Source organism: Ursus maritimus, unplaced genomic scaffold, assembly GCF_017311325.1.
Source record: "Ursus maritimus isolate PB19 unplaced genomic scaffold, ASM1731132v1 scaffold_19, whole genome shotgun sequence".
In the NCBI taxonomy this organism is placed as follows: domain Eukaryota; kingdom Metazoa; phylum Chordata; class Mammalia; order Carnivora; family Ursidae; genus Ursus; species Ursus maritimus.
In genome coordinates, this window is record NW_024424341.1 from 34,891,850 (window position 1) to 34,914,720 (window position 22,871).

The 22,871-nt window shown below is 42.8% G+C and overlaps 1 protein-coding gene across 2 annotated transcripts in view; it reads left to right on the forward strand.

Moving 5' to 3' along the window:
• Positions 1-22,871, forward strand: part of CDH13 (cadherin 13) — a 981,274-nt gene that overhangs the window by 34,460 nt on the left and 923,943 nt on the right. The gene's annotated exons all lie outside the window — the stretch shown is intronic.

Sequence of the window (22,871 nt, forward strand, 5' to 3'; positions counted from 1 at the left end):
AACAAATGCAATATTCACACACACATACATGCACACATGCACACATGCTTTTTGTATTTGTGCAGGAAAAATAGGAGAAGGATATTGACCAAATTGTTAGCAGTAGTTGTCTTGAGAAGGAAGTAGATGTTTACTTTTAGTTTTCTCCACCTACGTATGGTCTGAATCCAGTTCAATGAGAATGTATTACTTTTGTACTTAAAATGAGGTTAATTTGATGAGAACTGATGAAGACAATTTAGAAACAATTGAGGACATTTTCTTCCTTTGGGTCTCTTGGTTGTGAAAGCCTAGCTAGTGAGGCCACGTGAGTGACCGGACCGCTGGATGGCTTGTTAGGAAGGGCCATTGAGGGAGGAGAAGGGGGCCTGTTCAGAGCAAATCTATCGCTGCTGCTGCTGCTCTCAAGACACACCCAGAGGCATGCCCTCCTTGTCTTGAGTGCTGTGTTCTGGTATGGAGACAAAAGCACCTTATAATCAATAGTAAGAGCACCTCTTACTATTAATCTTTGAGTGAGTCAATAGAAGCCTCTGCTATGGCATAAGGCAGAAAAACGCTGGGCTTAAATGTCAAATAGCACCCTGGAGGCACATACAGCCACAGGGCCATGTCGGCCGGAGGAAGGGGGAGCGCCTCTGCCATGTCGAAGGGGAACAAAATACATGTCTGTCAGGCTAGTGGAAAAGAATTAAAATTGTGGGTATGTGGGCGACTGAGATGCCCTTATCCGTCTTATCCTAGGGAGCCTGCCTCTCTGCTGGATTATGTACTAGGAGAATAAAGCACGGACATGGAGAAGAAATACTTCCTTTTTTAGTTTCCCTTCAGAAATTCATCTCTACCCTCCAGCTTCACAGGCCTGCTCTGGAGTATGCGTCACTTGAACTCTTAGGACAGTTCTAGATCCACTTGTGCTCCTGTAGCTGTGGGTCACTGGGCAGAGTTCCTTGACCTTTGAAATTCAGTCTCATTTTGGGGAAAATAGGATAGTACTAGCCCCTACCTCACAGGGTGGCTACTCAAAGTCAAAGGTAGAAGGAGGGTGAGGGCCTCAGGCTCGGCACGAGGTGAGTGCTACATAAATGTTCACTTCGACTGAAATTAGTGTTCCTTCCTGCTGAGCTACACTGCAGAGCAATTTGCCACTACCTGTGCTTGTGGACGCATCTCTCCTCCCCAGGTGGGAGGAGTGTTGTTGAAGGGCAAGAGTGTCCCGCTGCACGTTTCTTTAAATCTCCCCGGTCTGTGAACCTACGCTAGCTAACTGGCAAATTTAGGCTGAGTGCCTGGTGCCTGAGAATGAGCGCAGAGTGATGCCCAGTGGAAGCTGTCAGCCAGCGAGCCCAGCGCAGTCCTGGGGTCCTGTCAACGCAGTAGGTGGGTCAGAGGAATCGGCCATGACTTCGAAGCAATACTTTCTGAGGGAGAAGATTGGTAGTCTTTCCATCGTGATGGCAGGGAGAAGGGATCCAAATTTTTCCAGCATGTTTCCTTAAAACAACCTCACCTTCTACAGGAGGTTTTTTTGTTTGTATGTTTGTTTGTTTGTCTTTGGGTTCTTTTTTTCCCAGTTTTTTCAAAGAGAAGAAAATCTTGTTTGTCTCTATCAATTGTGTTTATAATTGCACGTAGCTTGTTTGGTCCTTGAAAAGGAGGATGTATTTTTGCCTAGTGACAGATTTTTAAATGAAACCATAATAACAACTTTACTCACACTTTTTGATAATGTATGATATAGAAACTAGGCTGAAGTATTTTATACGCATATATGTATGCATATATATGTGTAAGTATGTATATATATTATATATATTGTATATATGTATATGCACACAAAGTTGATCTTCATTATTCGATAATTCTGTATTTGTGAATTTGCCTATTCACCAAAATGTATTTGTAACGTGCAATTCAATACTCACAATTCTTTTGTGGTCATTTGCACGTAATAGCGAACAAGTTGAGTTGTCTGACATGCATGTTCCAAGCTGAGGCCCCAAAAGGTGACACTCTGCCTTTCTGTTTTAGTTCTCATAGTGCAAACGAGTGTCCTTTTGGTGATATTCAGTGCCGTTTCCCCCCACATTTTTGTGCTTTGTGTTGGCAATTTTGCTATTTAGCGTGGCCCACGAGTGTAACACGGAAGTGCTGTCTGGTGTCCCTAAGCACGGAAGGCTGTGGTATGAAGAAAGTATGTGTGAGATGAGCTTCACTCAGGCATGAATTACAGTGCTGTTGGCTGTGAGTTCAATGTTAATGAGTCAACAATATATGTTAAATAAGTTGTCTTTACAGAGAAACACATATAAAAAAAGGTTATAAATGGCAGACAAGTTGTGAGCAGAGGCTCGAAGGAACCTAACTCTGTATTTCCACCAGGAGCAGCAGTTTCCTATTTGCTGCTCACAGTGGCTATATAGAACATAACTACCATCCGTGAGAACCAACTGTGTGTATAAATCTCCTTAAATCCTCGCAGAGCTGTATGACAGGGAGTAGAGTATGTCGCTTATGTTCTTGGACTCCGGGCTGCAGTCTCCACGTCCCTCTCTGCCTGTAGCCATTGTGCACCTGGTTTTGCGAAAGCCCACAGCTGCTGGGGAAACTGCTCAGGGAAGCTGGGGTGGATTTGTCCTGAGGTGTTTTTCTGTCTTCCCAAGCTCCTGCAATCAGCCACATTGGGTTATCATTTGTTGTACCAATTATGCCACAGGCAAACCTTTTTGTGTACGTTAAATAATAGAGCCCCTTCAGTAAGGCGGCCAGTCTTCCCTTTGAAGGCAAGGTCTCTGGATCTCCGCGCAGCAAGGCCATAACCAGCCCTCCCTCTCAAATGGATGGATGACCACACACTTGTTTATTGCTTCGGTAAAGAGAGCTAAACTTGCAGACTCGGTGGGTGCCTTGAGCTGACCTCCCACTGTCTGTGCGGTCGGCAGTGCGCTGTGAGGGACACACAGACATTGAAGCTTGACTCACATGCATTGGAATCTGGGCTTCATCACATCGCAGTGACAACAATAACAAAAGCTCATTTTTATTTTTCTTACCATTTAGTAGAACCCAGGCACTGTGATAAGTGAGGCATGCCAGTTAACTTCAGTCAGCTGATGTGCACATCACAACAATACGAGGAGGATCCTGTTAATACTCCCATTTTGCCAATGAGAAAACTAAAGCTTCAAGAGGAGAAATTGTGTGCCCAGGATCACACAGATGGAAACTGGTGAAGCCAGGATTGAAGTTAGGCTGTTTAACCCCAAAGCCAGCCTGCCTTCCGACCACCTCAAATGACGCTATTCCACATCCTCGAGAATCAGGGTCTTTGTCAGGATGGCTGATGATTCCCACAGAGAACCCATATAAAATGCATTGTGTAGGTCCTGTCACTGAGTTAAATTCAGTAACAGATCCTGGTCCTCTTCTTTAAACATGTATTCCCCTCCTGCCCCGAGGCCAACTCTGAGCATTCTGGGGTTTCTTTCCAAACTGACAAAGGACTCAGCTGTTTCTTCTGGGAAGGGAATGGTTTGACTTGTATCTTTAGAAGTGATTTTATACCAACTTATTCATGTTGTCTCACCTACTAGCAAAGAAATGAAAGAGTTAGGTATTGAATTTAGGAGGTCTGCCTTCAGTCACTGCTTTAGCTGGGTACCCCGCAGAGCAGAGGGGCTTATATGTTCATATCGTGTTAGGGAAGGTAAGTCCGGAGAGCAAGGGTGAAGGAGCAGGGTGGTGAAATAGAGAAGGAAGGGGAGTCATGTGAGGGTGTGCTATTGAGCTGGACACCTCCAAGGGCAACTGACAAGTTTGCAGGACCCTGTCCCTGAGAAGCCTGCGTCTTGGGGTTATAGGGTGGGAAGAAGGAGGAAAACTGTATCCACTCTCTTCTGTGCCATTGGTCGAGTGTTTGCTCAAGGGGCTTTCCTTCTCTTGCTCCTTTGGGTTGTGTGTACATGGATGAGGCCCCTCTATAGAGTCAAGAAGGAAGCCCTAGGGCAGGAGGTGAGAGGCTCATATGCCAGATAGGAGCTGGGTATGGTCACGCTGCTCCTACCTGAAGCTGGCTAGAGCCACTCAGAGCTGGGACAGGGTGAGGGCAGGAAGCTCTGCAGCAGTGCATACTGAGTGTCTGGGATAGTCATGAAATTACAGTCACCCTTGCACCCCCATCCATGTCCCCACAGCTCATTCCTGCTTANNGTGTCCCTGGGCTTTTCTGTACCTCTGCCCTGCCACGGCAGGCATTCACAACTGTGTGGTTAGGGAGCCTTTTCAATCTTTTTATGCTCTACTTTCAAAGCTGTCTCAAAATGAGATAAGTTAAAGCCTAATACAGTTTTTCAGAAACACCTGTCTTTGTCTGGCTGACCTAATATTAACATAGGTTCTCGTCCCTACTTGAATGTTACTCCATCTATTGCTACATCATTACCAGGGCTGTGCTCTGAGTCTTTAGAGCTCATCTGTGCACCCGATGCCATGAATATCAAATAGATGTTGTAGAATGGCTCACACCCCGCAGGGGAGACAGTGCTAGTCTACCTCGGGGGTTTATGAAGGCTCACAAGAGGCAGCATACAAACCATGGGCTTGTGGCTTCCAGTTCAACTGCTCTGCTGAATCCTGGCACCTACGATTTTGGTTGTTCTCTGTGTCTCAAGAGCCCTGATCACAGGGTGAGTGGTGCTGTCCAGGCTAGGAGAGCAGAGTCGACAAGAACTGATAACCGTAGAGAGGTGTCAGACCCACCGATAATTCAAGGGTGCCTGGGACACTTTGCCAAGTCTATTATTGGTTCTAGGGACGTGATTTCATTCCACAAGGGACCCAAGAGTTGACAGTGAAACATTCAAGGTCTGTACTGGCATAGGAGAGGTGGGCCTTAATCTAAAACTACAACTCAGGGATGGCCATTTGGGCCGTGTTTTTGCCTTAAGCAGGATTCAGGACAACACACTTCAATATCACCTGGAATGGTATGAAAAATGAAGGGATTTTGGGGATCTGTCTCTGACCTACAGATTCAGAATTCCATGGGGTGGGGCCTAGGCATCTGTATTTTAACAAGCTTCCCAAGTGAGTCTGGGGCACATTGAAGTTTGGGAACTTGTGCCCTAGTGTCATCAGCAAATTGGGGTTTCTGGAGTACTCTAAGCTGTCTCATGGTCCAGCACAGCATCTGGGAGACAACAGGGAGAACCAAAGAGTGGCTATGACACAGGGGATATGAGCCCCCACTTTGGTGTCAGAGCTGTACCTCTTTGAACCTTTAGCACATTCCAGAATGTCTGTGACTAAAAGTTCCCCCTGTGGAAAGTTGAGATGATAGCAGTGCCTGTTATAATCCTAGGGGTAGGGAGGATTAAATGATTTGGTGCCCATAGCAGGCTCAGCTCGGTGGCATCCTTCTGACTGTGTTTGTTCTTGCTCTCATTACCATCTGCATCAAAGGCGCCATATCAGCTGGACCCACAGGCCATGGAGGAGCCTCAAATCAGAGAAGCCCAAGACTCACTTTTAGGACTTCCTGAGGCTCAGGCTTGAATAATGGCTCTCAAGGGCATGTCAGGAAACCCACTGCAGACCATTGATCGGTCACCTCTCAGCAATGACATTGCTCCCTGGTAGCCTTTGGGGCATGGTCAGACGCGAGGACAGTATGTTGGGTAATACCAAGTCTCAGATGCAAGGATGGCCTTCTCAGACACCTGGTATAGGGCAAATGGGCCCTGCCCTCCCTCTCAAGCCAAATAGACCATGTTGCCCCATCAAGCACCTAAGAAAGGTACATGGATAAGATATATCTTATCCATGACCACATTAATAAAGTCTACAGAGAAAATAGTGGGTCTTTTAGGACCTACACATTGAGCCTTTTATTTTAAGTGACACATTCTAGTACTAGCGTAATTGTAATTCTGATAACATTACTTGTAATACTGTCTCCAGTCCTCAGAATTAATTTGACTGGAAAAATTCCAGAAGGACTTAAATGTTTCTCATTAAAAGCATTATAGATAACTTATTAGACATTGTAACTAATTGTAATATTGCCCAATGTAAAGCCACCCAATTAAGATGCTGTTTCTTTTCTTGTGATTAGTTGGCAAACCTTTTCCATATGAGTATGCCCTCTAGAATCTAGATCAATTAAGCATATATAATTGGGCTGAACCATTTGCTCCCCCATCATCACTCTCTCTAGTGAGATATGTCCCAGCTGGGTTGGTAGGCTTGCAAAGACAAATGTCCCGAACTCTAGTTAGGGAGGTGACAAATGGATCTCTATAAGCAGCTTAAGTGCTAAATATTTCTCCCGGCCCCTTTGGCAAAGATGTATTCTGTTTTCTCAGTATGGAGAATGTCTTGCAATTTGTACCTTTTCCCTTTAAAAAAAAATAAAGGGAAACCATTATGTCTCTTCCTTCTTGACCTACCTTAAAGAACAAATACACAAATCAGAAATCAGCCCCTGTTGGCTTGTTGCTGCTGGTCTAGGGGTTTGAGGCTCTGCCTGGGTTTCTTGAGTCACTGAGTTATAGAGGATTTCTGGCTGGACTGACCCCTCCTTGTGCCTGGGAATTTATTGGGGAGGTTTAATACAGCAAAGCAGGGATTTTGCAGGTGCCACCAAAGCATTTGACCTCATGCTGAATTGCAAATGCTCCCCTAATCAGAACATGTTAACATCATCTAGAGAGATCAGGAAATAACCAGAGGGTTTTATAGGAGAGTTAGAACAATGGCTGCTGTGGCCTGTTAATAAGAGGGAACAGCTTAGAGCTATTCTTTCCTCTTCCTTCCCTCCACTTTCCCCCAGTGGATTCTCCTTCAGGCACCTATGAGTGTGGAATGAGGGGAAAAAAAGATCACTTGAAACAAAATTGGAAGAAGCAGTGACTCTGGAATCAATGAAAAGTTCACATCTATAAGGAAGCATGAGCTTACAGGTTGTGTAACTGTATACTGCCCAGGTGTGCTTTCCTGGATGCAGCAGGGCCGAGATACACAGAACCAGCAGTAGAAGGACAGACGGGGGTGTAACTGGGGGATGAGCTTCCCACAGAGTCACAATGGGCCAGACATTTGCAGTGTTCAGAGTATATAGACTGACGTGTAATTTGGGGTAGTCGGGTATGAAACTTAAAGACACATACATGGATTTCCCTTTAATAAATCATCTCCTCTAGTAGTCATATTTCATCAACGAGCAATTCAGTAAAAGTTGGAATTGAGCATAATGTTGCATATCATTTCGGAACATCTGGTCCTAATATGTAGTAACAGCTGTTTAGTACCTGAGATATAAACAAAACATTTTTCCTATGGCTGTTACTGTTTATCCTCTTGGAGGTGCAGGATCATTGAGGTAAGTCTGCTTCTCAGTCTCTGCCATCATGGATAATAGTAATAGGAACAATATCAATACTGAAGTGATGATTATCATGTATTGTTTTACTATGTGCCAGACACTGTGCTAAGCATGTTTCACATGTGATCTCATTAAATCTTCACATCTGCCCTTGGAAGCATTTAAATGAAGAAAGAGAAGAAAGTCATAAAGCCAGAGTTTGACTCTGCTCAAAGTTGAACCCAAGACTGTTCCATGCCAAAGCTAACATCCTTTTACCATTACAGTAAATTGCTCCTAAGTAAAGTAAATGAGAATAGAACGACTCTATAAGTAATAAATCACAAAGACAACAGAAGGGAATCCAGAAGGATTTTTTTTATGGTTTTGTTTTGGAAAAGAAGATTGATTTTTGACACTGGATTGTATTGTGTACAGTGTCACCAGGTGGCGGTATTGTACCTTGGTCACATGAGCCAATCAACGAGCCCTGTTCTTTTCCTACTATTCAAGATGGTAACTTTCTGAGCAAAGCCACATTTATAAACATGCCTTTACAAATCTTCAATCAAAAATTTTTAAATGAAATTTTAAAGAAAACAATTATACCTATATACCCAATATAACCAGACAAATCTTTAAAGCAAACTTCATAAAAATAGTTTTAAGGTATACATAGTTGTGTTTTTTAGTCACTAACCCTTATCTGTTACTCACATAGCATGGTCTACCCATAATCTTCTACTCAGACTTTGATAAAAATGCTAATCTTCACAAACCCAAGTGAAATATTAGCTTAATACCGAAGCTTCTCCAGAACTCAATTTTTCAGATCCATTTTTGAGTTTCTGAAGATTTTAGTTGTTTACCTTCTGGGTGTTCTTAGGGCTTCTTTTCCATTCATGACCTTTTGCTTTATATAAGAGGAGATACACCAGGGGGCAGACATGCCCAAGAGTAAAGGAAAGAGAAAGTTAACACACCTGAGAAGTGCCCTTTCCTATGAGTACCCTTTACACTGTGCCTCACTGAAGGAGGAGGAATTTCTTCAGACAACTTCCTGCCCCTGCCTTGCCCTGTCACAGTCACACATTCTGGAAAGAATGGCTTCATTTCCAGGATGCTTCCAGGGACCATCCCTATTTCCCTTGCTTTCCAGTGCTTAAGTTAAGAACTAAGACCTGAAGTGGGAAGATTTGTGTTCCACTTCTAATTCTGTAACTTTCCAGTTGTGTGAGTTTGGGGACAATTACTTAACTTCTTACGCCTTATTTTTCTCATCTGCAAAATAGGACAAACAACAATAACTACCCCATGGGGCTATTGTAAAGATGGACTGAAATTTTGTGCAAGCCATTTAGCAGAGTGCCATGCTCATCGTTAACCCTCTATAAATGATAGTTGCTGTTATTATGCAGCTGACTCATACATCTATTTCTCTATTCTGAGTTTTCTGCTAAGTTCCCATCACCTTAGATTCAGTACATTAGTATGCTATGACCACTCCTAAAGTCAGTTTTAGTTCTCCTCACCACCATATTTCCATCACTGATGCTAATATTCTTGCAATCACTCAGAGTCAGAATGCACAGTATCATTCTTGACTATTTCATTCTTCAGTTCGTCCCCTATTCTTTTGTCCCATGTTGTTCCACCCACTTTCCTTTTAACACCTCTGGGTAATCAGCCACTGACTCCCATAATTTCCTCTTTTATCTGCCTTGGGGGATGGCTCTTATAAGCCTTGGTTCCATTCTCCCTGAAATAGTCCTTCCATTGAGTTACCTAGACTCACTGATTTGCTGTTTTACTTAGAATTCCTTGCGACTTTCTTGGTAGGTGGGGATATCATATTTCACTTAAGAAAAGAAACATATTTTTTACTTCTTGTGTCCTCCCTCAGTGCCCAGTAAAGCCCTGTCCCCAGGTAAGAATTTGGTAGATGTATGTGGTTGATTAATTTATTCTTGTCATTGTTTCTATTCATGGTCATTTGTCCCTTTGTCTTGTTATTCATTCAACAATTCACTCCCTCAATAAACACTGGGCTTCAAGCTCTTTAGTAATATGACAGTTCTCTCTAGGATCTCACCAGCAGGAAGGAATAACATCTCTAAGGAAAGAGCTTTGGAAATTAAAATTTTTGGTGCAGCAAACATTTACTGAGCACTAACTATAACCCAGGCACTGCACTGGGCTCTGGGTTTTCAGGGGTGAGCAAGATAGACTAGCCCAGGTGGAACGCACAATCTAGTAGAGAAGAGGGTGTTAGATAAATAATTCCAGGAGCCATGAAGTTTACAAAAGAGAGAATGCAGTAGTACAATGAAAAGGTTTTTATTGTCTCCTTGAGAAAACTGTATTTAACCTGAAGTTGAAAAATTGAATATAAAAGAGCTGAGCATGGTGTGTGTCAGGGGCAAGAGGAGGAGTGTTCACAGTAGAGTGGATTGAGGGGGTTTCACAGAGAAGCTAGCACTGGCATAGGTTGTTAACATATGCATAGAAGCTCAGTCATCAATGTGGGAGCATTAGCAACTCCAAAATCCTCTGAAATTGAGAGACCCTTTAAGCTCCTTGCATGTCTGGCAATGCTTTCTTTCATGCATCTTTAGTATATGAGTTGGTTTAGTGCAATAATGGAGTCTACAGAATAAAAGTGTTCTTTCTCCTTCAAATTTTTAAAAGGTGTACTCCAGGGCTCAAGGAGGGAGAACAGAATTGATGATGTTAGTTCTTCCGTTTGTGTTTATCTTCTCCTTTAAGAAGATACTTTTGAAGGTGCAGCCCTAAAATCTTTAGGATTAGAATTGCAAGCAGGCTTTGACTTGTAATGGGAGAGGGATTAGCAGGAAATCCCACCCCAGTTCAATAAACCTTGAACCCTTATGGTGGCATTGTGGCCATCTTGTATCTGTTTAGGGAAGTTACCACCTTGACTGGCAGGATTGACAGATTAAATTTCACTCTTCTAAGTTGTCTTTATAAAGATCTCTTTCTTTATTTTTAAAAATTTTTATTATTATTTTTTAAGTAGACTCTACACTCAGCGTGGAGCCCAACGTGGGGCTTAACTCACAATCCTGAAATCAAGACCTGAGCTGAGACCAAGTGTCAGTTGTTTAATGGACTGAGCCAGCCGGGTACCCTGGAAGATCTCTTTCTTTAAATCAGACTAGAGATTGCTCTAAAACTAACATCGTAATGGATCACTTGTTTTTCCTCTCTGATTTAAGGTATTGGAAATGAATGGGAGGTATATGCAAATGAAAGGGCATGGAAAGTGCTAGCAATTTTCCAGGTAGTCAGGGAAATTTCCTTCTATCTCTGTCTCTACTATGTCAGAGTTGAAATTCTCAGTTAACTGCAGCAGGGCCAAGTACATGGACTTGAAAATATCTTGATTCTTGTATTCCTAATTCTGCTTAGAGAAGTTTTGGATCAGACACATAAAACCAGAGGGGAGCTCTCATCAGGGATTACATAGATGGTGGATATTTAAATTTGCAAAACATTATCAAGAAATATGAGACATGTCAGCCATCTCCTGTGCTAACATTTTTTCAAAGTGAATTATTTTGTGGATGTTCGAGGTGGGGGAATACTGGAAAGAAAAAAGACAGGAGGAACCGAATTATTTATAATTATGATATGTATGTGTTGGCGGGACGGGGGCTGCCTTCTGAGACACAAATGGATGACAAAGAATAAGTTATCTCTTTATAGATAGAACATGGCAATAATTGCATAGTTTCTGGCTTCAAAAAGTCATAATCTATTAATTTGATGGATATTCAAAAGCCATAATCTGTCAATCAGGTGTCAGAAAAAAGAGTGCCTCGGAGCTTTGAAGCATGACATTTATTTAGAATACTGCTGAATACCTTTATTTTTATTCTGATAGCAATAGGGAGAAAGAACTCAAATGTTCTTGGCAGAGGTAGGGAATGAATATCATTTTAGCCGTCTTAACAGTTTTGCAACTTAAAAGTGGTATTGGATCAGTATGCTGTATTGAAAAAGTGTAAAAGTCACACTGCAGTGAATCAGAGGGAAATAATTTTGTCCTGAGATTTTGCTGACCTACCTATTGTGACATTGCTTTCTTGGTTTAAATGTGAACAGAACTGAGACTTTGTTTCTTCGTCAATTCTTGCGACCCATCTATTATTTCTTTCTTTTTTTTTTTTTAAAGATTTTATTTATTTATTAGACAGAGATAGAGACAGCCAGCGAGAGAGGGGACACAAGCAGGGGGAGTGGGAGAGGAAGAACCAGGCTCATAGCGGAGGAGCCTGATGTGGGGCTCGATCCCAGAACGCCGGGATCACGCCCTGAGCCGAAGGCAGATGCTTAACCGCTGTGCCACCCAGGCGCCCCCCATCTATTATTTCTATATACTGGGTGGATATGTCCTTGAAACTTACTAATGGTCACTGAGGAAAATGCTCTAGTCTATCAATGGAATGTCAGATTGATGGAAGGAATAAATGGGAGATGTCACACACATATAAAAATAGAGTTTTTCCAGAACCAAGTAAGTGTGCTGTTACCAGTGAACGAAGACCTCCTCCTCCTTGTATAGGAAGAGAATTTAATGCTATAGCCCCTTGACATTAGAGCGTATATTTCAAAACTGAATGGAGTTGCATTTGTCTCATTACAATTCCTTTAGTTTAAGATGCTCTTCTAGGTACTTCAGAAATTTTATGCAAAAATATTTCTGGTGCAGAGGTCAGCAAACCCATTGGGTTTGCTTTCCTGCTCACGGCCAGCATGGCAAAGAAGTATTCTGTGTTCCCTTCCTGCCTTTCCTCCTGAAGTCCAGCTAAAGTTCAAGTCGAAGAGGGAATTACTCTGCATATCCAGTTTAGCCTCTGTGGCCTCTGTCTTTAACACAAACACCTTGTTTGAAAAGCAGAGAGTAGGAAGGACATCATGGTTCAGAAGCCAAGATAAAGGGGTATTGCTCTTCCTGCAGAGCTATTGTGAACCTAGACCATGTCTTCAGGAGATCAGAGCAGCTATAAGAAGCAGACTGGCTCTTCTTTCTCCCTCCCCATGAACCAGCTTCCCTGGGGGTTTGCCCAAACACACTCACCATTGTATTGTTGGAAGGACAGGAAAGGAGGAAGGGAGGTAATTAATACCCAGTCTGTGCCCCACAGCATTCTAGGTGCTTTGTATGTGGAAATTTATTTTATTTTCACAATGATCTCATCCATGTTCATGGTTTTAATTTCATCTACCTGACCACTAATAACTCACATACTTAGTCATCTCTGAACTCCAGGGCTGGAAACCCAAAAGCTCAGTTGATACTTTTCCTTTGTGTCTCAAAGGCACATCGGACTCAACATTTCCCAACCCAACACATGATTCTCACTCCCAAACCTCACCGCTTTCTACTGTTCCCTACCTTAATTCATGGCACTGCCATCCATCCAGTTTTGTGCCTCCCTCCTTTCCAAATTTAAATCCTGCCTCCTAACTATATTGGAAATCCACTCACCTTTCTCCATCTCCAATGCCAGCACTATAGTCTGAGCTGCCATGGTTCTGTCTTGAATATCAGTATGGCCTCCCTGCTGCTCTTTCCTCAGTAACTCTTACCTTCTTCCATCTGCTCTTTTCTCCCTAGCCAGTGATATTTTACATTGATAGGATGTATCTAATCACATCACTCCTTTGCTTAAAATCCTTCAATGATTTTCCATTGTTTTGAGTATAAATAAAAAACAGACCCTTGACATGAATTACAAGGCCTTGCATGGGATGTACTTACCAAAACCAACTGCTCTGATCTCTTCTCACACAACTCTGCACATTGAATTCCAGCCATACTTGTCTTTGTTCGGTTGCTGAGACCACCACATACAAGGCTTTCGCACGTGCTGTTTTCTCTACCAAGAATCTACCTTTAGTCTACCCCTGAGCCTTTTACCTAACACAGACTCATTCATTCTTCTGTTCTCAGCTCTGTTGTCAGTCTAGATGAGACACCCCTCCTATTTTTCCCTCTGATGCCGTAGGTCTTTCTCCATGTCCGTCACTTCCATTTATTCCTGTTGAATATGTGATTAGTGTTGATCTCCCCTTACTCAAAGCTACACAAGGACTTTTTTTTTTTTTAACTCATCATTGAACCCCCACTGTTGAGTACAGTGCTTGGCACCTTGTAGGTAGTTAATAAATAATGACTTAATTCAGTCATTAAATAATTAATTCATGAATGCATGTATTAGGTAGATAGAATTAGACCCCTTTGACAGATTAGGAAATCAAGGCTCACTCTAAGTAAGAGTTTAGAAGTATCAGAGGCAGGATTCTGACCCAGGGTCATAAAACCTAAGGCACTGTAATATCTGTAGTAGCACTGACAGATTTTTTTTTAAGGATCCTCTGATCACACTATAGTAACACATTATTTTTAGTGCGACACTCTACCTATTTTTTTCCATGCACAGAATATTTGGAGGGTAGGAACTAGATACTCTGGTTGGAACAAGGCATTTCTTCCTCTTTTCACTGTTGTGATGTTTTCAGGGTGTCCTGGTTGAGCCTTTCTTCAGGTGTCCAGTCGAACTATCCCAAGTGCATTTGGCTGCTGACCTTGCTTTCACAAATTTGCCATCTCAGAATGATTGATGTCTGCTTGGTCGCTGTTGGAAAAGTGGCTGCAAATATGATCCTGGAAATCTGTAGTCACAAATCTAGCATAATTTTAACAAGTCGTGATCAGAATAGTAAGAAGAAATGCATGGAAGTCTTGCATGATAATTACTTATTTTCTGTCATCTTTGCCCTTTACACTGGCTTCTCCAAGTCCCTGTGTGAGGTATCTGCACCAGGAACCTCTGAATGTTGTGGCCAAACATGGTTGTATTGCATAGACGGTGCGTAGATGGGTGGATGCTTTGGAATATATTTTTGTCTCAATATAATTCACAGATCTAGAACCAGAAAGAAAATAGGATAAAGCTAAAGATTATCTTTATTAATTCTTTTTATTTTAAAAAATTTTTAAATTTATTTTTATTTTTTATTTTTTTTACCTTTATTAATTCTGGCTTAAAATGCGGTGCATGGTATGTAGAAAAGATTTGGCTTTGAGAGCTCAATTTTCACTTATACAATTGTCTCAGCTGTAGTACTTTTTGCAAGGTGTGAGAATTTCCTTTTTACTCATCTGCTTTCAATCTAGAATGTTTGCTCCTTAAGGGCAAGGACTAGGTTATGTTTATGCTCTTATTCTTAGAGACTTGCATAATCCTGGCTGGTCCTAAGGACTCAAAACTTTTCTTGAATGAAGCATAGCTTCTCACAATGACACTGAAGCATATTGCAAGCATGAGTGACTTGTCAGGAGGATGAATCTCTGTTTTCTTTTACTGAGAGCTCCCCGTGCCAATAGGCAGTCTAGTCTGCCCTTGAGGAGTGCAGACCTTAAGGAAATAGCAATATGTGTAGTCCTCTCCTTGAAGATCCTGGCCACTCTGAGGAATCCATCTCTTAGGCAAGGAGAGCCTATTATTCACAACAAATATTTACCAAACAAAACAACTCTTTCATCATCCCTAACTTAGCCTGAACTCACCCCAGAAAGCAAAGCCAAATATGAGGGATTGTGTGATTCCAGGAAATAGGATGGGAGGATAGGGAGAGTATGACAGGGAGGGAGGGATGGCCCCTTCAAGGGAGCAGATGCAGAGTGGACAACTGAGACACACTCCTCGCAGGGCCCTCTGAGAAGAGCCACAGAAAGTATCTCAAAAACGTCTGTCTCTAGGGAACAATTCCAACCTCCATTGGTTAAGTCTTGCCCATGGGATGTCGAAGCCCTCTGATTCCCAGGCTGTGTGGGTTCCCTCGGGCATTCTAGTTTAAGGTGTCTGAGAAAACCCCAGGGCAGAATGCAGGAATGAGAGTGCAACTGAGTCCAGGGGCTGTCTGCTCACACCTGTGGGAAGCTGGTTGTCACAGTGACTGGTGGGAAGTGTGTAGATGGGTGCAAGAAGTGTTCAGCACAGCCTACTAGTTTAGATATGGATTTAAAGGTCATTTATGAGTATCCACATCTTACTAGAATGGGCTTATAAGCTAGAATGCTTAAGGCCTGGTAGAATGCCAAAGGAGAGAAACTGAGGCATGAGATAGTCCTGGGGATACGGTCAGGACAATGTAGTACATATAGACCCAGTCTCGTGTATCAGACATTCCTGGTTTTGAATTATGCCTCTGCTGCTTCCCAGCATGAACTCGAGACATTAATCTGTCTTCATTCTGTCTTGGTTATAGGCTTATCATCAGGAAAATGGGGGATACTAATGGCAACCTCATACTATTTCAATTGTGGGTCTTATATACAAGGAGGATGTATTCATATGTTACCTGCATAACTGGATATAATAATACTATATTTGAATAGATTTAAAAAATGGTTCTGGAATAGATTTGCAACAGGTTTTTTAAAAAGGAACCATACCTTTTAGTGTTCATAGGACCATTAAATGAAGTATGCTTATAAGGCTATCATCCCAGAGTAAACCTTCAATACATGGTGGTCTTTTTGCTCGTGATGAAGAAGAAGAGGGGGAAAAGAAAGGCCACCACAATAGCACAGGGGTAAGGAGTCTCCCCAGGGTCTTTGGAAAGGAGGACCTGGGGTCTAGAGGAACTTGCTGGTCCCCATATTCCCTTCTCCCTCAACTAGGAGAAAATTGGTATTAGCCTACTTCCAGCACCAGTCATCATTGGCTCAGAATCTGGGCCAACAGAGAGGACTCAAAGATAGTGCTACAGGAAGCTGATACATATCAGGAGAGGTGAATGAGAGACCAAGACTAATGGGGGTTAACACAACAGCTGACATTTATTGCACACTTCTAATGTGTGGCTCTGTTCTGAGAACTTTCTGCATATTATCTGTTTAGTCATAGATAGTTTGGGCACTATAATTTACATGTGAAGCATGGAGAGATTAGATAATTTACCCTAGGTCACAGTGCTAGGAGGTGCAGAGCTGAGAATTGAGCCCAGGAAATGTGATTCCAGAATCCACATACATAATTGTCCTATTGCACCGTCGGCTACCAGTTGCTGTCTGGTTCACACCTGGTCTGGGAAGTGGGGATAACACACAGAGGCACAAAGCATTTCTCAGGCCCTAAACTGTGGATATGCTCTATGAAATGTGCTTCAGCAATGGGGTAAAATATTGATGAGTTACTCTATCATTGATCGCTATTGTTTTAGTCAGGGACCCAGCAGGAAGGGGAGGCTCACACACACACTGGAATAACTTGAAAAAAATGGAATAGACTATTTATGAAGATGTGGGAAGGTTTGGGGAAAGCTAATGAAGGACCAGGCAGCACTTGAGAGCTGTCAGCAGCGGGAAGCCAGTACCTCCTCTAGGCCTGAAAGTGCAGGAGAGAGGGCCCAGCAGAATCCGGAGAGAGAAGCTAAGTGGCAGGAGCCCTGTCTTCCTGGAGGATACAGCCAGGGAGGGAGCTGGAGAAGAGGACACCTTAACTACACCTGCTCCTGTCTGATATCCCACCAGTAACTTCCATTAGCCAAATCTCAAAGGAAGCCAGAGAAGAGCTAGGGAAGAAGGTAACCCCAGAGGCCAGCATCTTGGAGCACCACGAGGATGGAGATAAGTGGTAGGTTGATCTGGTGTGGTGAACAGGGTACACACAGCATTGTTGTCAGCCTGCAAATCCAGATCCTGGGAAATCTCTGTGGTCCAAAAAAAATGAGAGGGAGTCTTACCCTCAGAATGGAATATTCTTCAACCAGAAAAAAGAACGAAGCACCTACACACGCTGCAATGTGGATGGACCATGACAACGTGAAGCCGAATTAAAGACCACGTATTATGTGAAATGTCCACAAAGACGAATCCAGGGACACAGAAAGATTAGTGGTCACCAGGGCTTGAGAGAGGAAGGAATGGAGAGTGGCTGCTGATAGGTACAGGGTTCCTTTTGGGGTGATGGACATGTTCTGGAACTAGACAGTGGTGATGGCTGCACAGCACTGGGAATGTGGTAAATGTCAATAATGGTGAACTTTATGTTATGCATAACTTATGACAATCAAATAAACACAGAAGTAAATAAATAAATAAGAGGGAACTTCCTTCTCACAGTGCTCATGCGTATCTATTATTCACCCTGTGAGCATGCACCAGCACGCACCTGACATTTTCTTGCTAGAAAGTTGGTGGGAGAGGCATGCTCTTAGTGTGCCAGGTGTACTCCCTCATCTTTATACCAGCCCAACTTCCCACTCCAGTACCTATCACTGTCCACACACACAGCAGAGCAGGGGAATTACCAGCTCCCAGGAGGCTGGCCAAGCATGGGCTGGAGTCAGTTGACACCAGCCTTCCTCCCCTACAGGTGGGGTTGCAGGGAGGTATGTGCCCCCTGCTTTTTTCTGGCGGTCCCCACAGGCCAGAGCTCCAGTAGTTAATCGACAGCAACACCCTTCTTTACTCTCCCTTCCTTTCCTTGTCTCACTTTCCCCACTCACCTTTTGCTACCTGCACCTCCCAGATCAGCTACAGCTCTCAAGCCCTGTCTGAGGATTTATAACAACTATAAAATAATAATAGATAATGTGTATTGAATTCTTTTTATTAAAATATGGATGAGAAGAGACTGGCTTGTATTCATTTTGCCTCTCCTGGTCCCTTGATAAGGCTGTCTTTATGTATCAGGCAAATGACTATCACTGGTTGTTAGACACTTGTGTTACCAGAATCCCCCAGGGAGAGCATCAAACGTGCAGATTCCTAGGCTCTGCCCTCAGATATGCTGATTCAGTAAGTCTAGATGCGGGGCCTTGAAATGTGCATTTATCAAGGTCTTCAGGTTATTCTTATACAGAATAGAATAGCAACAGTCTCCACTGAGAAACTCTGGACAGTAGTATCATGAGGACTGAGAGGGGAGGCCACTTAATGCAGGTATCCATGGGCATCTGCTCAAGTCCCCCAAATTCTGCAGGAAGAGGTACCTCACTATTCATGAGCTTTCTCTTAAACTGATAGAATCCACATCCATGTATGGAAGTTAATTTTGGTATTTAATAATCATTAAGTAAAGAGAGTGAAATATCTACACTATGTAATTACATAAAACATGCTTCTGGCAATATTTGCCCCCTTGGAAATTCAAACAGAAAGTCTCTAAGGAGCAAGGTTGTACTCTTGGAGGTGGACACAAAGTAATTGAGCTTAGCTAATGGAGATAATTAATTAGGAAATGGTTGTGCTTGCTTCTAAGAAAAAATATTGGAAGGATCTCCCAGAAGTCCTAGCCCTCTGCTTTTGCTATTTTCAGAAGTCAATGACACGTAGGGAGCCTGGTATCTCCTCTGAACCATGGCCTGGCCGCACTCAGGAATTGAGAGGACAGAGAATAAACAGCTCAGCACAACCGTAAGGTTGTCTGGGCTCTACTACAGGAAACTACCCAGTTCAACCTGGGGTTCAAGTCACAGCCCTCCACTTATCAGCCCTCTGAACTTAGCCAAATTATTCAACTTCCACAAGGCTTAGTGTTCTCATCTTAAAAGCAGGAATTATAATAGTAATAACACAAATGAATACCAGTGATGCAGCACCCTGCAAGAAAACAGGGTGTAAGTAGGAAGATGCTGGGGCACCTGGGTGGCTCGGTTGGTTGAGTGTCTGACTCTTGATTTCGGCTTAGGTTGTGATCTCAAGGTCATGGGATCATGCCCCGAATCAGGCTTCACACTCAGCATGGAGTCTGCTTGGGATTCTCTCTCTCCCTCTGCCCCTTTCCCTCCCCACAAATAAATAAATAAAATCTTAAAAAAAAAAACCAAAAAACAAAAAACAAAAAAAACCAGAAGATGCTACCCAGCTGTGGTCCTGCTAAACTCTCTCTCTTTTAGCAGATAGGGTCTTATTTTCCTGCATCTGGGTCACTTATTTGACCCTTTCTGCCCAAGTTTGATCTGCATGAGCCTAACATTCTGGCCTGATCTTTATAGCTTTTCTGCTTGCCATGCCTCTTGCCCCTCTCTTGTTCCAAATGCTAGCCCCATCTTGCCTAATATTTCTGGCTTACTGGGTCTACTTCTGGTGCTGCCAAGTGGCAGTGCGACGAATCTTCTAGCCTAGACTTACATTTTGTCACTCCAATGATAGAGAATGACAACCCAGTGGTAAGAGGTTTCATTTAAACCCTCTAGCTTCTTCTTCCCTAATCATAACACACCAGGATGGGCCAGGACAAGAAATCAAGTGCAGAAATATGGTTGGACCAGAAGGACCAGCAGCTCTCAAGGGGCAAGAGAATAAAGGGGCAAGTCATAGAGGACATAGGCAAGCTGTGTGAGCAATCATGGATTGAAGAATGCATCCATCATATGGGCAAAACCACATTTGTCTTGCCCACCACACTATCCATACCATCTAGCTCAGTCAGTAATTGTGGAATGAGAGAGAAGCTGACACCCAAGCCAAAGAGGCAGAGACTTGACCTGGATGATATTTTTGCTTTTTGGTGGGGGCAGACATTACATTACATGTTATTAGGATATGATACAGGAAGGCTTTTGTTTTCTGTGTTGGTGAAAAATGCATGCTTTTTATTCTTTTACAGAACTAATAGAATCATAGCACATTTGTCCTTGACTTTTCTATCCACCTCTTTTATTAGATCTACTGTAGGAAGATGGGTGGGATGTGTTTTTCCCTCTGTCTACCCTTTCCCATTTATTTCGGAACAAGCAATGAAGAATTAGTGAATAGCTGGGCCCCATATAGGAAGACTGAGGAGAAGTTCCTCAGCAGAGTGAGGGATTCAAGCCAATTTAAAGGAAATGGTCTAAGAAAGGGGAAATTAACCAGGTTCTGGTACCTATAGACATCCCTTGATGTCCAGGATTAGAAGGCAGGTTGAAGGAGCACAGGTCCAGGATTCAGAACAAAAGAGTGACCGTGAGAATGTGCCATGGAGTCTGATGTAAGTGTTCCTGCCACTTATTCCATTAGGGCAAGATAGGAATGTCTCTGGGTCATCAGTCGTTTAGCTATAATCATGTGTGTCTGTCTGGGATAGCAACTAGTTTTCATTTTATGAGTCACCTGTCATGTGGAGGCCACCTAGATCTCCGTACTTAGTAAGATTCTGAAGTCTTCAGGAAGGCGTGCTTCAGTTGATTAGAGATGTCTTTCACAGGCATAGGTATAGAAGTCGTGTCATGCATACCACATACTCACCATCTCAGGTTAACCTATATACAATGAAGTCAAGATCTGGGGAGTTACCTCAATATATGAAGACTCTTCCCAAAATATTTCTTTGAAGACTATGGGTATGAGGTCCTACCCGGAGTCTGTTTTGGTTACATAGAACAGAACTATTTCTAATTGTTTTGGGTCCCTTTTCCAAATGATTGAGTGCTTTGGCATAAAAGGGCAAAGCAGAGAAGACGCGTCGCTTAGGGAATTATCCTTTACAAACATGACTTTTAGGTGGGCCATGAACCTGAACTCAGAGCCAGACTTCAGCCCCTCAACTAAGTTCTGCTTTTCCAGGCCATAGCCTCCTTCTCAGAGTTGAGGGGGATAAGAGTGGAAGACAAAGAACTTCTGTGTTCTTTGAGAAAAAAAAATTATATTTGAAAAGTTACTTGAAAATGACTAAATTCAGCTGTTTATCATGTAATATTCTGGAGTCTGGCAATTTAAGCTGAGCTGGGAAAAACTTAAGGCAAAGGGTACATCACCTATTACAGAACAACATGTGTGTTTTGTGCGTTTTCCCAGTAAATCTTGTAAGTAATTCAGAGTGCCACCATGGGCAGGCAAGTACTATTTTGGAGAAATGATCCAGTGAAGGGAAAGAAAGCTTCTACTTTGTTGGAAGATCACGAGATCATGTTTACACAGTACAAAGTGGCATTTGGGTAAAGAACTATGAATTGCTGAGAAAGCTGTGTTTGTGTCTGTATAAATGTCTGTGTGCCCTGTGCATACATGTGTGTGTGCATGCACAGGTCCTGATGTGTGAGCTTTTGTACATGAAATAGACTTCTCAGGCTGGGAGGAAGCCAGTGGGCATTTAACCAGGCTTGGCTCAGGCAAGAGTTAGCCTTGATTGTCAGGCCTTATACTCAGTCCTTGGGCTCCATGAAGAAGTTTGACCAGTTCTAGGATTCTAGAATGTTAACTGTGCCTAGGAGCCATTTCAGAGGTTTTCAAACAGAACCTTGGTTTTACACATAAACTTTTTAATGAGTGGTTTTCAGGCACGCCTCTTGCGAATGGTCCTCACTTAGATATTACGGTGCTCCTGGGAGTTAAGTCATGACAAACAAGCCTGGTGCCTTTACCCAGAGATCTGAGTAATAAGGTCGAAAAGAGTGTATCTCTCTTCCATGTTATGCCTAGTGAATTAGAGTTAGCATTTTCCTCCTAACTGCAAGAGGAAACCATAATGATCCTTAGCAGGCCCCTTCCATACCCTTCTCAGAAATTCAGGTAATGCATAATCAATTTAATCATCAACATTGATGGTTACCATTTGCAGAGAACATGTGTTTGGTGTATGTGAGGCCTGGAGAGAGAGACCTAGTTCACACCTGGTTACCCTTAAGAGCAAAGAGGACTGCTATTGTTATATGGAGGCAATTAGACTAGGCTGGAACCTTCCTCGGCAACCTGGACATGTAATCACCTTAGTTGGGAAAGATCATTGAGCTTTTCCCTGCCTGTCCTGCAGAGGGTACTGGAAGGAACAGATTAGATTGCTGGGTTCCTCAGGATTGAGACACTTACAAACACAGAGGATCTTTGCACATATTTGGCTTCACTTATGCTGCTGGTTTGTGGGTGGGCAGAGAGTATGGGAGGAGGACTGAGGAATGCAGCCTTCTGGTCTGTTTTCCCCAGAGGCAGCAGTATGATCTGTGAATCAGAGAATGGTCTGAGAATCAACCAGACATGTCATTTACTTGTTGAGAAACCCTAGGTCAACTCTTTAACCACTCTGAGCTTTAGTTTTTCAGATCTAAAAATGAGAATGTTTGTTTCCTCAAATGATTATTATGATTCCATGTGATGACCTGTGAGAAAAAGTCCAGCACCCAGCACACTTTTCTTCCTTGTATTGAAGACCCAGAATGTCACTAATGCATGAGTGACTGAGAAGAGCAGTAAAAAAGGGGAGTTTGTCTTAGTAATTATTTCAACTACTGGCCATATCTATGACCATGACATACATACCCCACTTGTGGAACAATTCAGAACAGACAATTTCTTGCTCACCTACACCAAGAGATTTCCTCCCTGGATCCCACTTACAGAAAGAAGCTACTGGGGGACTCTCGATTTTTTTATCAAGGGTTTGAAATAGGAGCTCAATATTAGTAAGTTCTTGCTTAATTAGATGAAGACATCTTGTATGGGGAAGGCCGTTGCTTCTTTCTCTTCATAGGTGTAGGGATCTGCTTCAAAGACTGA